Source organism: Aptenodytes forsteri, unplaced genomic scaffold (genome assembly GCF_000699145.1).
Source record: "Aptenodytes forsteri isolate BGI_AS27 unplaced genomic scaffold, ASM69914v1 Scaffold53, whole genome shotgun sequence".
Taxonomy (NCBI): Eukaryota; Metazoa; Chordata; class Aves; order Sphenisciformes; family Spheniscidae; genus Aptenodytes; species Aptenodytes forsteri.
Genome location: NW_008795909.1, coordinates 5,524,318 through 5,538,150, shown reverse-complemented (window position 1 = coordinate 5,538,150; position 13,833 = coordinate 5,524,318).

Below are 13,833 nucleotides of genomic sequence, written 5' to 3'. Positions count from 1 at the left end.
AAAAAAAAAAAAAAAAAAGAGAGAGATTTGAATTATAGCTATTTGATGGGTAACATTGCAGTAGACAGGTTAGTCCTTGTAATCCACTGGCACCATCAACAGAGGACTAAATCAAATGTGTTTTTATTCATCTTGTATGCCTATTAATACAGTCCATTGCAATGGTTATTCAATATTTATGTTGTCTGCATGAATTACTGCATATTTCATTCTCTTTTGAAAACTAGGATAGTTGAAATAATACAGCATTGCTTTTTATCTGACAGAGCTTTAATCTTTTGCTCATTGTGGTTTTACCTGAACCGCTGTTCAAAAAAATAAATAAATGATGTTTTTGTAAGATAAGGAGTTCCCATGTTAGAATTCTATTGGTCATGGTATCATGATACACCTGACACTCCTTATAAATAATAAGCGTGTGAATGTCTGTTTTTTCACTGCCTGTATTATGTTGAAGAAATAGCATCCACTACACTGAGCAACATTTAAAAGTGCTCATACTATAGCCAAAGTAGTCAAATTCCACCCTTTAGGAAGTAAGATAATCACTTGCAGAGGTCAGGAAAGACTTTCTATTCTACTTACAGGAATAAACAGTTTGTGGCTCTTCTGTCTTCTCAGCTAGTCATATCCATCATGGCACTCTCAATTTTGTACAAAATATCCCAGAGAAAAATAGATCAGATTTCTCTAAATCATTAAAATATGCCTGCTGCTGCACTCCAGCCTTTCGTCATTTGACTCGCACCAAGATTCGCAACCCAGCATCTTGTTCCACTTGGCAATGAAGAACCAGCTGAAAGTTAAATTGGAGGAGAAAATCTGCAAACATAGACCTCAAGAGAAAATCATCTGCTGCCTTCTAGGTGCCCACCACCTTCAGGGTGTGGGTGAAAGAAGGTTTGCAACTACTGTGCCTGAAAAACCTTGCTCCTTGACCTTGCTCCTCAAGGAACCTTGTCATATATTTGTTAAGTCTGGTTCCAGGTCCAGAAGCACAAGAGAAATGTCAAGAAGACATCAGGAAAGTCCAGGAAGACGTCAGCGTGATCCACAATGCAGGTTTCAGAATCAGGTGGCATTTAGCATTGGCTCTTCTTTCATATGGGAGGATTCAAATGAAGAACTTAGAATGACCTTAAAAACTGAAAACAGAAACAGGAGACAGCTCTTAATGCTGCTGTGCCATAATCCATGCTACCCCAAACCATCCTCCGAGGCAAGAAACTGAAAAACCCCATCAAGGAAACAGCTCCATAAAACAGAAAAATAAAGTATAAACAGAAAAATAAAACCAGACACCAATGTGTACCCAAAGGAACTATTAAAAGTAAAATGTTTGTCAGTATAGGATGCTCCACTGCACACATCTGGTGCTCTCAGCAATACAGAACATTTCTTTAATTGCTACACCTGAGACCGAGAGCAAGAAATAAATCTAGGGGCTGATCTCAATGTATTTTGGGACAGGTGGAGATGAGTAGCAGCATGAGGATTTCATTGTCAATAATCAAGCAGTTATACATTACTGCGTTAAACAGATACGTACAGGATATATCTATGCGTCTATAATTTGATGTCTGTTTTTTAATTCCTTCCGGTGCCAGACTTTGTAGAGATAACTGTGATAAGCCTCCCATTTGGTATATATCATCCAATACTTTCTGCACAATCCAAGATGTCAGTACAGCAATATCCAGTGGAAAAGGCAATGGACTAGAAGTCAGAGCAGCTGGGCTGACTCCAGACTGCCGCTTCTTCTCACGGGGTCGTTGCGTGTCACTGAACTTTTCTGTTCCTATTTTATTTACTCAGGCTGTAAGTACTGGCTACATGTTTAGACAGCACCTTGCATAATGGATTCTCATTCTCTCCTGGGCCCTTAGAAACGTGCAAGTTATTATTGTCCACTCAAATTCATGACTTAGACCTTTCCATACAAACACACACAGTGAAGCCAATGCGTCTATTGAGAGAAAAGAATTCAAAGTTAGGCACAACGCAACAAAGGAGACAATGACCACTACTCTGAGAAGCTGTTTGATATTTCTAAACTGGAAAATGAACTACTGGTCCTCTTGCTCAGCATCTCTATTGCCTTCACCTCTCAATAGGATGGTGAGAGGTTCCTCGACATTTTTTTTAAGTGGTATGAGTCCATACAAAAAGTACTTTAAATATTGATGTTAAAATGTTCACATCCTTATTAGAAGTTATATGTTTTGCTCTGAACCCAAGCTGAATATTCTGAAACGGATTTTAATAATTTCTTTCAGAGTAACACCAAGGTTCGCCTTTTCATGACTCAACTTGCTATTGCTTGTCCTTTTGTGAACAATAGCACGTCATCTCCCATTGCCAGCTATTATTATTACCTATACGTTTTTCAGCTGTATTTCATGTAGACCTGGTGACCTGGTACTCCATTTACCCAAAATTGTGAGTTCTCATCCCTGTCATTACTCAAATCAAGAATGACATCTCTTGAACTACAATGACCGCCTTAGAGTATTCTCATCCTTTGCAAAATGAAAATTTAGTCATTCATTGCCTTACAGCACATTAAAGGTCTGGAAAAGATATTAGGTTTTAATTAGTCTCATTCTTCAGGTTGGTACTCAGATACATGCTCAAAGATAATCACGTTCTTAGGACTTACCAATACTAAGCACATGATAAAGAGGTGTCCTTAAAAGAGTCACTAGATTTGAGAAAATCTGAGGCAGTTCAGATAGTGTCTTTTCCACCCAATATGCCCTGCTTTGACACAATTTATTAAAAAGAAGAAATACTTGAACTAAAAAGCGAACTGGACAATTTTTAATTTTTTTTTTTAAACAACAGAAAATTTCCCAGGCGTGAAGCCCCATTGCTTTGATTAATAGCAGTGCAGCCAGAGGAGAGGACTGTGTGAAGCGTTCAGCAATCAAAGCCATCAGTCCTGCCTGTCGTGATCAGACGGCAATTTTTGGCAAGTGTGGGCATCAGTTTCCCGATTTCATCTTTTATAGAGCACAAGCAGAATAGGACATCAACAGCTCCTTTCCTGAAGACCAGTGGCTCATTTTATCTGCATCTGCTGGATGTCTATCCCTTTGGAGGAACGCTCTGCAGAGCTTACCAGGTTTGTATAGGCAGTGTCAAAAAATGTTACCTTAAAATTGTCAGATCAAGACCAAGCCTGAGACTTGCTGATCACTCCTTTTGATGTTCAGACCTGAACACATTTTGAATTTCTGATTGGGTTTGCAAGGAATGTAATGTTTTTTTAAAAAACTTGAATTTTCACCCTGAAAAAAAAAAACATTAAACATCTTGAAATGTGCTCTTGTGCTGATTCAGAAGGAAAAAAAAAAAAGTCAATATCAGAATTGGAAAACAAAAAAACCCCACAAAAACCCCACAACCCAGAAAACCCCAAACCCCAGCTACGCTGGTCCCAAAATACTTTCTTGTGATGCGGTTGTTACATAACAATATATTTTCATGCTATATTATAGACACATAAATAAAATATTGAGCATGCATACACTATGCAATTAAAGTAAAAATTAATAAGGAATGCATATACATTGATGCTACCAAATGATATCTAAATGAAACATTTCCTCTTCTCCCCATCTTTCAGAAACTTCTGAATCCGTGGACTTCCAGACTACATTTCTCTTTCTCTCTAATGAAAGACTCCCCTATACAAAGTTTTGTGACTAGTTCAATGACATGGTAATTATTTCTTTCCTGTTTAGAAATATCCTGAATAGCATGAAGTTGAATTTCAGGCTGCAAATACCTCTTCATTGTGCAACTGCATTTTCCACAGAATTACGTTAAACTTATTTAAGGCTTTTATTTCAATTTCATTTAAAATAGATTTCCTGAAGCTGAAAAACCTTTGAGTTTTCTTTTGGCCTTCCCCTCATTATTACTTCCCATGTAATGATGCCATAATGATTCACTATGTTCTCCAGCTTCAGACTTATTTATTATAATTGCCTAATTTCTTATGAGAAAGACAGATCAGGAAATATTTCAAGAGGCTTGTAAATAACTGACAAGGACCACAAGACTTCAATTATTTTTAATATCTAAACTGTTTTGCTGTGCTTGCTGAAATAATGCGTTTGTATAGTTTTTCAGTGGATTTTGTATCATTCATCACTCAGTAACCAGCATGAACTGCACATCCTGTTTTAAAACCTCAAGCTATTTTTCTAATAGCTTGTAATGTATTGTATTCTTCTGGAGAACCTGCAATGGAGTAATAAATTGCATGACTGAGTAAAAGATTCTCCTTTTGATTTGACTCTAGCCGGTCTTACCAACAAGAAGAAAATGGTTCCAGTCCTGCACGGTTGCACAGCTGCTTGGCTTCCCTGTGCAAGATGAACCAGAGTTCGGTCTTCTCCGGATTTCAGCCACTTAAGAGTTTCACTTAAGAGGTGGTTTTTTAGTTATTTTTTTATTGCACTCCTGAAAAATAGTTGAGGAGAAAAACCCCTGCCCTGGCAGCATGAACTTGCAATATTTTTCCATCCTGCCATCTAGCTCTAAGAGGGAATATGGGTTAGCTAATATACACAGCTCCCAGCACCATGCTGCTAACATGATGAATGTTACAGGTGGTGGTGCTTATGATAATAAGGAAGTTAATGAGAAAAGCCAGGCTGGTTCATGTTTTGTAAGAAACAGAATAAAACCCTACATTTGTCAACTGGGAAGAGACAAACATTAGAAAGGAAAGAAAGGGTACGGTCCAAAAAAAGGTATTCACAAAAGGAGAACGAAACTATCATAGGTAGAAATATCGACGAACGGTGTCATACATTGGCCTTGTGTAATGATGCCTTGTTTACATGTTTTGTATTAATATTGTTAGTTACTTCCTGAACAAAGGTTGAAGTAAGGATTTATGAGGATATTTAAAAATAGGATGAGGAGGTTGAGAGAGGAAAGATCAGAAGTACAGAGTAAGTTCTGTTGAGCTTAGATGGGTGCCTACAGACCTCTGGCTTGTTCATCGGCTAAAACTTCAGACCTCATGAAAGGAATTCAATGTCAAAAAACCCACCAAGATTTTAGTCACAGCAGCCGGGTAAATCTGGATGAAGTATCACAGAAGTGGTAGGACTTGGGATTTTAGATTCAGTCTAGTCTGTCTTTACTCCTGCATCTGCAGAGCTTTGCCTTGCAAACAGTGATAACCACACAAAAACGAGGAACGAACAAATAAGAACATTGTCTCCAATTACCTACATGCACATCCTTGCAGAGGTGAAATGAAGTGGTGTGCACCTTTTCCAACAGAACCCAATGGGAAATATGTCTCTGGGAGAGTCGCCTTTCCCTCCCCTTCCCCACAGAAAGAGGTATATTGTGCACGTCCTTTAACTGGAGATATGGTTAAAATCCATTCTAACACCACAAAGACAGGTTTTGTTCTGATACGTGTGGTGGTGTGCTATTTATTCTCTCTCTGACTGAAACTAATTTTTGTTAAGCACTCGAAATTCCTCTCTGAGAGAACCACTGGTTTGGCAAAAGTTCAGTGAGAGATAAGGAACCATCTCCCAGAAGGGTGGTTCTATTCTATTCTAACCTGAAAAAGAGAGGATGGGTGAGCAGGTTGAAACATATGGATTAATTGGTGCTAAAGTGAATTAGGATATATATAGAGAAGAACAGAATAAAAGGAGGGGTTTGTAAGCATGGATAGATCTTGAATTGCTCTAAGAAAGGATCTTACATGCATTCCTTTGTTTTCTACACTGCTGGTGTTTTGCAAATACAGGCATGCCTACACCATGTAATGCAGAGGTGTGCTGGAGATCCCTAAGCCAGACATATGAGGAAACTAGCACGTCTACACAGTGCAATGCTGTGCCACAAAGACAAACCAGTTCAGGTCCCAGAAACAGCATCACCTCAGAGGAGCATCTCACTTAGGTACAGCACCAGACCCAGACCCACAGCACCCAGCCAGGACTTATATCAGCTATCTTCACACGGAGCAACAAGGTATGGGATGGAGACATGGTAATGGATGAATGGAAGAGGGCAAGCACAACACATTTCCTCAAAATACAGAAAAGAAACATCTATTACATTAGGCTGTCTTGATGTTCCCAGAGCTGATTTACGAAGGAAGACTCTTGAAAATCAGATTTGCAGTATCTGTGATGGACTATTTTGTGCTGGTTCACAGTCTGGGAGCATCTCAAATCCTACTCATGAGAGGGGTAACCCCATGGAGGAAGTGCCACTGGTCCATAGATGGACCTTAGATGCACATTTTTCTTACACAAAATGTACACTAGAAGAAATGTCAGAGTGCATGGTCATAAATGGACAGTGAGACAGGCTTACAGAGATCAAACTAACTGCAATCATGCTGCCTCCCAGCCTGAGAGCCTCACTGCTCACCAGGACCGCATGAGTAACAGTCACTAGATGCAGGTGTGGACAACACAGGCTCAGCAGAGCCAGGACCTGTTTTTTTGTTCAGTAACAATTTCCACTGCTTTCCTTGGGAACATGGTAGGAGGCGGCTCAGATAACATCACGAGTTTCTGCCATGCTGCCCAGTAGTTTAGTCCATGGGTATCTCACGAATAGCCTCGGCTTTAGTGCCTGGTGCTGAGTGAAGATACCAGGACGTGGTCCCCAAAGGAGGGTCCCTGGGGCTGCTTGTACTGCACCTCAGCCTTCAGGGATCTCTAAAGGACACGAAGTCCCTGAGAAAAAGGAACAAAGCTCATAGCCTTTTCCACTTAAAAATAAGTCGGTTAAATGAGAGGAAGCAGGGCAGGTGGCTCGTTTCCCGAGCACCGCGTGGCTGATTGCAGGGCGAGTCCGAGCAGTGATTCACCAGCCGGGTCGAGGCCATTGTCCTGGTCCACCCGCGCACAGGAAGGAGAGCCCAGTCCCAGCCGCCCTGACAGCCACCGCCCCGGCACACCACGGCACCCTAGCACGGAGCAGGGCACCCGAAACCTCGACAGGATTTACAGATGCAACTACAAAGCGAAGTAGCTTTTCTCCACCTTGCTTTCCTTTCCTGAAGTTTGACCACCTGCATGCTGCACTAGCAGAGCACTGTGCTGCTGCTTTAAATGGACCCCAAATACTCACAGGAAACAAAATATAAATAATCATAACATGCACTTAGTACATGTATGAGAAATCATTGATATTTTCCTCTTCCTTGGTTCTGGTTAAAAGAGCAAGCATCAAACTGGGGAGACAAATCACCTCCCATCCCAGTTACTCTATTTAGGGATGTGTTCATCTAGAAAGCCATGCCAGAGGACACCGTGAGCAGGAAAGCACTGGTTTACAAGTAAGCCCCTCCTCCCAATTTAAGAGACATTTTATGACCTCCTGGGTGTTTCTTTAAAAGAGCGTTCCCCTTCCATCAGTCTTGCTCCCTGTTCTCTGTGGCAGTGGCTGATAAATTAAGATGACAACATGGGTTGATGAGACTGAATCTCCTCCCAGCCTGGCTTGCCTTTCTGCTCGATACTGCAGTGAAGCTACTGCCCCACTTCTGGCACCGCAGTATGAGGCCAAGAAACAGTCTACGTTGTCATAAATCCAGGCTTTCCCAGCAAGATCAAGAAGGAAGGCGGCTGTGGGAGGCCTCCGTGGAGGCAGGGGAAGCTGTAACAAACATGTGAAAATTAACTGGATTCATGTTTACATTTGATATGTCTACACATATGGGCACAGGCAACCATGCGCTGACTTGGGTCCCACCAGATGCGAGCTGCTTGCAGCTGGGAAGTCCCCTTTTATTTGCGTCACTGAGTCTGAGTTAAGCTGCCTCAGCGTATAAAACACGGCTGCACAGCTCCCAGCCTGGACTGCCTCACATCCAGATGGAGGCAATAAAGCAAATGTTTGCACCTGCTCACGCGGACATATATATTCAGAGATTTTGCTGACCATGTCAAAAATAAAGCCTCTAACACACAGATTCAATGAAAAATAAGATGGGCAAAGCTCTGCCCCCACATGCTTGTAGAGCTGAGTAGGAATGAGATGCGTTCATCCTGTCGGTTCAGGATGTAACACATCGGTTTTTAGTAGCTGGTCCAAACACGGGATGAGCACTTCTTGCTCCTGCCTAATAGCATTACCTCCTCTGCCTGCTGGGAGAGGCTTATCCCTTCTGTGTTGAGCACTGTGCACCAAAGCATGAGGGAAAGGCTCACCGCAGATGCACGATTACTCCTTCAGAGGGGAGGCATCAGCAGCAGTTTAACTCCTTTTTTACCGCTGCCAGAAAACACAGTTTCAGAATGAGTTCTCCACTGAAGAAGTCACATTTGTCAAATCAGTAGTTAGCTCCTAATCTGAGGCCGAGGACTGCAATTCCTCTTAGATTTCTGGTACTCAGTCTGACTATGCCAACTTAAGACACCAGCAGAATAGGACTCCTTTCCACCGTTTCTGGCTGAGGATTGAGACTAGATTAATTTAAGCAACTACTTTAAACTTGGAGCTTATGAGTGAAAACTGAGCATACTAAAATAGAGAAATGTGGTTTTTCCCCTTAATAGCTTTCATAATATTTCCCAGGAAAATGTCTAAACTGATGACAGCACAATCTACTTCCTTTTTTAGTTATGGCCTTATATTTACTATTTTCTGTAAATGGAAAAGGGGAGGGAAAGGTTCAGATTTGTTTAATATTCTTCAAAATTAAATACATCACCATGCGGCCATATGCAGAAACAGTCCCAAGCTTTCATCAGTTTCTCTCTTCTCTTCTGGAGGATTAATAATCTCTCATATAGGAGTTATTGCCTTTTTAGCAGCATCTTATTAGGAAAAAAAAAACAACATTAAACTTCTGCACTGGGTGCTAATTCTTTGACAGTTCGGGCAGCGTGCGGGGCTTTTTGTCCATTTTTAAATAGTGGGTATTCACCCTACATTCAGGGAAAAAAAAATCCTTACCTGGAAATCACCTTCTGTGCAATTACCTGATAAGACGTCAAATGAAGCAAGGCTTCATTACTTCTTTGGAGAAGATTTTCATGTGAAAATAGCTCTCCTCGCAGGGGGTTGCCAACTTTGTTATTAATGGCTATTCCTTCACATTCTTGTCTTTTGACTATCGCACAATTACTACTCCAGTAGAGCAGGTCTTGCCCAAGGGAGAAGAGCTGGTGGATTCGAGGGGGTGAGCGGGGTAGCGGTGGTGTGGAGTCAGGTCATCCGTTACCCACCGGGTCTACCCAAGAACAATAACAGCAGAACTTGCAGAATGCAATCAAGTGCATTCTTCTCCGGGGTGATTAAAGAAACATCCAATTTGATGCAACTGAGGTACAAAAGCTCTCTGTATCCTTCTTCTGCCAAGCATGGAAGAATGCCTTGCTTTAAATGATTTACAAAAAGTCCTGTATGCCAAAGACGTATCATTTACATGGAATCCAGGCAGCTTCATGCAATCCCTGCTTACACATAATTGTACCAAAAGTAATGGGGGGGGGGCAGGAATCTAAATGGAATAAGTCAGCTTATCAGTGATCAAGGTTTATTTTGCTTCTCTCAAAGGAAACCTGTGGAGGTTTGCTAGGAATCCTTTTTTCTCTACTAATGGGAGAAATCTGAAATGAATAATAATAATAATAAAAAAAATTTCTTAATTCTGATTTTGTAACTGCACCCTGTTTAAAATTTGCAAATAATATAAAATTGATATAAAGCCACTTTTAATTAAACAAGACAAGGCAGAAGTGGCAATGGGTGAAAAATTCAAGCAAGCTGTGAGTTTGTTTTCCTTTCCTTGTTTCTCTCAGGCTTCTGCTCCCAAAAATCTTTAGCAATGGTATAAATGACATCTCTGTTTCTTCAAAGCATTGTTAAACGTCCAACAGGAGAAAATAACATTGTACATCACCTAACAGCAGTTGTGCCCTAACATACTCAAAATCAATTATGTTTCACATCATGCAGTCTCAACTTTTAGCAGTTATTTGTGGTGCTAATTTGAGCTGTCCTGGATAATTAGAGGATCTGTATCTCCATCATTATAAAAAAATTACTTTTGCTAGGATTTGCACAGAGGTACTAACGGCATTACAATCACAGCAATTTTAATAAAGGCCAGATTGTGTCTAGCTCTAATACTCCAAATCTTTAATGAATTTATCCCACAATATCCACAGAAGATAATTAAGCGCCTTTATCCCCCATTTTCTATCAGTGGGGAACTGAAGCTCAGCAGTAACACGGTTTAGATGCCCAAAGACATAAGCACCCTGCTTACCTCCACTTCTAACACACACATTGGGAAAAAACTAACACAACCACTTGGATGGTGACAAAGAAAAGAGCTCAGACTCTTCCTGGAGAGGGCCTGAGCTTCTGACACCAATATACCCGTGAGCTGGTCTCTGTCTTAATGGACTGTGATGTTTCTAGGGCCAGCCTGGCTTTATCAGGGAGGATTCACAGACACAAGGCCTTAAGTAAGCTATAAAACATGGTGATGGGGAAAAATAAAAAGACCACTGGAGATTTGCCCGCAGCAGGGGAAGGAACTTGCTTGAGGAGGGTTATTGTTTCAGAATTGTTTGATGAAATAATAAACAAAATACTGCGCTGCTAATAATTTCTGTAGACCCATGCTGCCTTGCGATGCAGAGGAGTACGCATACTCCCTGCCCAGAAAGGACTTCCTGCATAGTTTCAATTTGAAGAAACACGCACTCATTTGTCAATGACAAAAAGCCAGAAGGCAATTTCTTAGCCTTAGTGCTTTCTCTTGAGCAGAAGTAGTCCCATCAATGTTTAAGGTGTGTAAGGAGGTTCAAATTGGTTTAACACTCAAGCTTCTTTTCTAAATTAAATTAAAACTGCTCTGAACCAATATTGCAAAGGACAAAGGTCAAGGCTTTATTTATATAATACAAGGATGTAATGCAATAACCGGCTGTTTGAGACACGTAAGTAAGAGATCAGGGACAAAGCTGCAGACAGGATGTCAGCAGTGCACAGGGAATTAGCCATGCAACTCCCTCTCGTTAATTACAGATACGCACATCCGAATCACCATACATCATTATGAAAATGTACCAAGCGATAACTGTGATTCATACTTTACTATTAACAATGCAGCGAAAGGTGAGAGAGGATGGTGCTCTTCCGGCACCATTAGGTAACCATGGTCGCGTGTTCTTCCTATATCCAATCTGAAATGAAACAGCAGCCATGGAACAACATGGTAGGAAGTAATTTTCATAACTTCCTGAAAGTGCCATTTTTTATAGTGTTATTATATAAGGGATAAGTATTCCCATACCAATTGTCAGGCACCCATATGACATTTTTCTACAAAGCCTTAACAAAAAGTAAATATTGTTACACCTTGAAACATCTCCAAAAGCACATTCTGTATCATCATACCTGTCAGAGACAAAAAGAAATTTATAAGCTCAGAAAGACCTTGAAAAGGTCAATTTCTAAATCCTGTCCTTGTGCAAAGTAGGTTTCTTGCTTAACATGGGGCACACCTTGCAACTCTACTCCCACTCAAGTACATCTACCACTTTTTGGAGACCACCATGTATGTTCTGGGTACGAGACTGCATCTTAGTTTCGTGCCAAATATTCTCTTGCTATGTTTTTGTCCAAAAAAATAAATGCACAGTTTCAACAACAATAATGCAGAGAAAAGAAAAACATTTCACTTCCCCTATATATTAGCAATATATATAAAGGGCAAATTACTCTACTTATCAGGACCAATTGCACTCTTAAATGTGCTTGTGCAATTGTTGTTGACATCAGTAGAGGAGGTGTGCACACAAAAGGCTGAACCTGACCGCTGAAAACCCAAGTGACTGGATTCAGTCAGGGAGCAAGGAACTGTTTCCAAGAGTTGACCCCTCTTGCAACAAAGCTCCTTGTGTGTATGAGGTCTGCGTGATACCCGTTCTCATGGTAAAAGTGAGATGTTTGTGAGGTAACAAAAAATTACTCAAAGCATGGAAAAGGAATGCACACCACATTTGAAATTATACACATTTGACTGAAACGTCTCTGACAACATAGAAATTTAATTGGTTTGGTTGGGTCTGCTGTAGATGCTGGTTTTTAATTTTTTTTTTTTTTTTTTAATGACAGTATTGCATCGTATTCTGGTTCTGTTTTGTGTCTTTTTTTTTATTTTTTTTTTTTTTTTTAATGACAGTATTGCATCGTATTCAAATGTTGACTTTCCGGTTTGTGCAAGACTGCCACAAAGACAAAAATCCATCTTATTGTAACAGAACATACCTAAGGCTTTACTGCATTATTCTAAGAGCCTGTTGACATTTGGCTTTGTCCTCATGACATCTGTAACTAATGCAAAATTGGAGCCCTTATCAAGGGCTTTAAAATAAAGTTTACCAGCATGAACTACCAAGTAGCCTTTTTCAATATTTTCTATACACTTTCTGCACTAGATTTGGAAAATGCAGCTTTTCGTGTAGTCTCTAACTGATTGAAAAGATCCATCAAAGCTCTTCTGGTAACCAGGTGTACCCTATTTTCCCAGGAGCAGTGCTCCACTGGCAGAGAACAATGACTAATGTTCTTTACCTCAAATGAACTGTGTACCCTGTAGGCTAGGAGAAAACTGAGCCAAGAATCTGCTCTTCAGCTGAGCTGTTTTACAGGTGAAATCACCAATTATGGCTCATGTTCACCCGTGGAGTCTTGAAGGAGGCTGTGCTTGGAACAGGAACTCTGACTACTCCTTATCATCATTGGTCTCCAGAAAGATGCAGCTCAAATATACACTATTTGTAGGCTTTGCCCAACTCTCAGGGCAAGAGGGTCCCTCTCTCACACACGACAGCACAGGACCCCTCTTCCTGATGTCTGAAAGTACTACAGTGCCTGTAGCCACCTCTCGCCACTATCGATGCTTCACAGCTAGTGACGATGAAAATGGGGGAAAGCTTTCTGCTCCGTTCTGTTCCCTTGTCCTTGTAACCAAAAATCAGACAACATTAAGTATGTCATTCATTGATGTTTCTATAGCATAGTATTCAACATATAAATTTCAATATATAAAAAGTTTGGATAAAGTACTTTAAAAAAAAAAGTGAGTCTTGGAATTAAACACGAAACAGATATATTCAGGAATGGAAGACAATGCTTTACCTTCTATGCTTTATCAGTTTTTGCTAAGCTGACAATTACCAAATGAACTATAAAGTTTTCAGTCACTGCTACTATTTAATTATAGTCACCCCAATACAACTTTGAGATATAAAGGCCTTAAATTATGACACATAAAATGATTAACATAAGAGTTGCAAAATTTCTGTGTTAAGGATAGTGATTTTTTTGCATTACAATTCAGTTCCTCAGGATGGGAACATGCTCAGCTTCCTGAGTTTTTGGCAACTGAAGATGCAGAGTGTGCAGTAGAGGCTGACTAGCACCCAGTTAGAGCTGTCCTTTAGTGTCGATGATCTTCTGTCTCAGCCTGCTTAGGACAGTCTCTCAAAAACTAAAGCCTACCCTTAAGTTACTGTCTTTCACTCTCTGTTCACGTGGACTAAAGTTCTGCAGTATAAAATACTTATTTGAGTCTCTGTTAAGCATTAAGCAGCTTTTTGTAGAGGTAAAACTCATGAGTCCAAACCATTCTTTGGTCAGCTTTTCCAGACCTCCGGAGCTTCAGGCTGCCCCAAGTCCTGCAGTGCACTAACCCATGCTCAAGAAAAGTGTCCCACAGCCTAGATCAACAGAAAGGGCGAAACCTTTCCAAACAAAGAGGACACACTGCTCTAAGTTTGGTTCCTCTAAACAAAATAGGGAGGTAAAGCA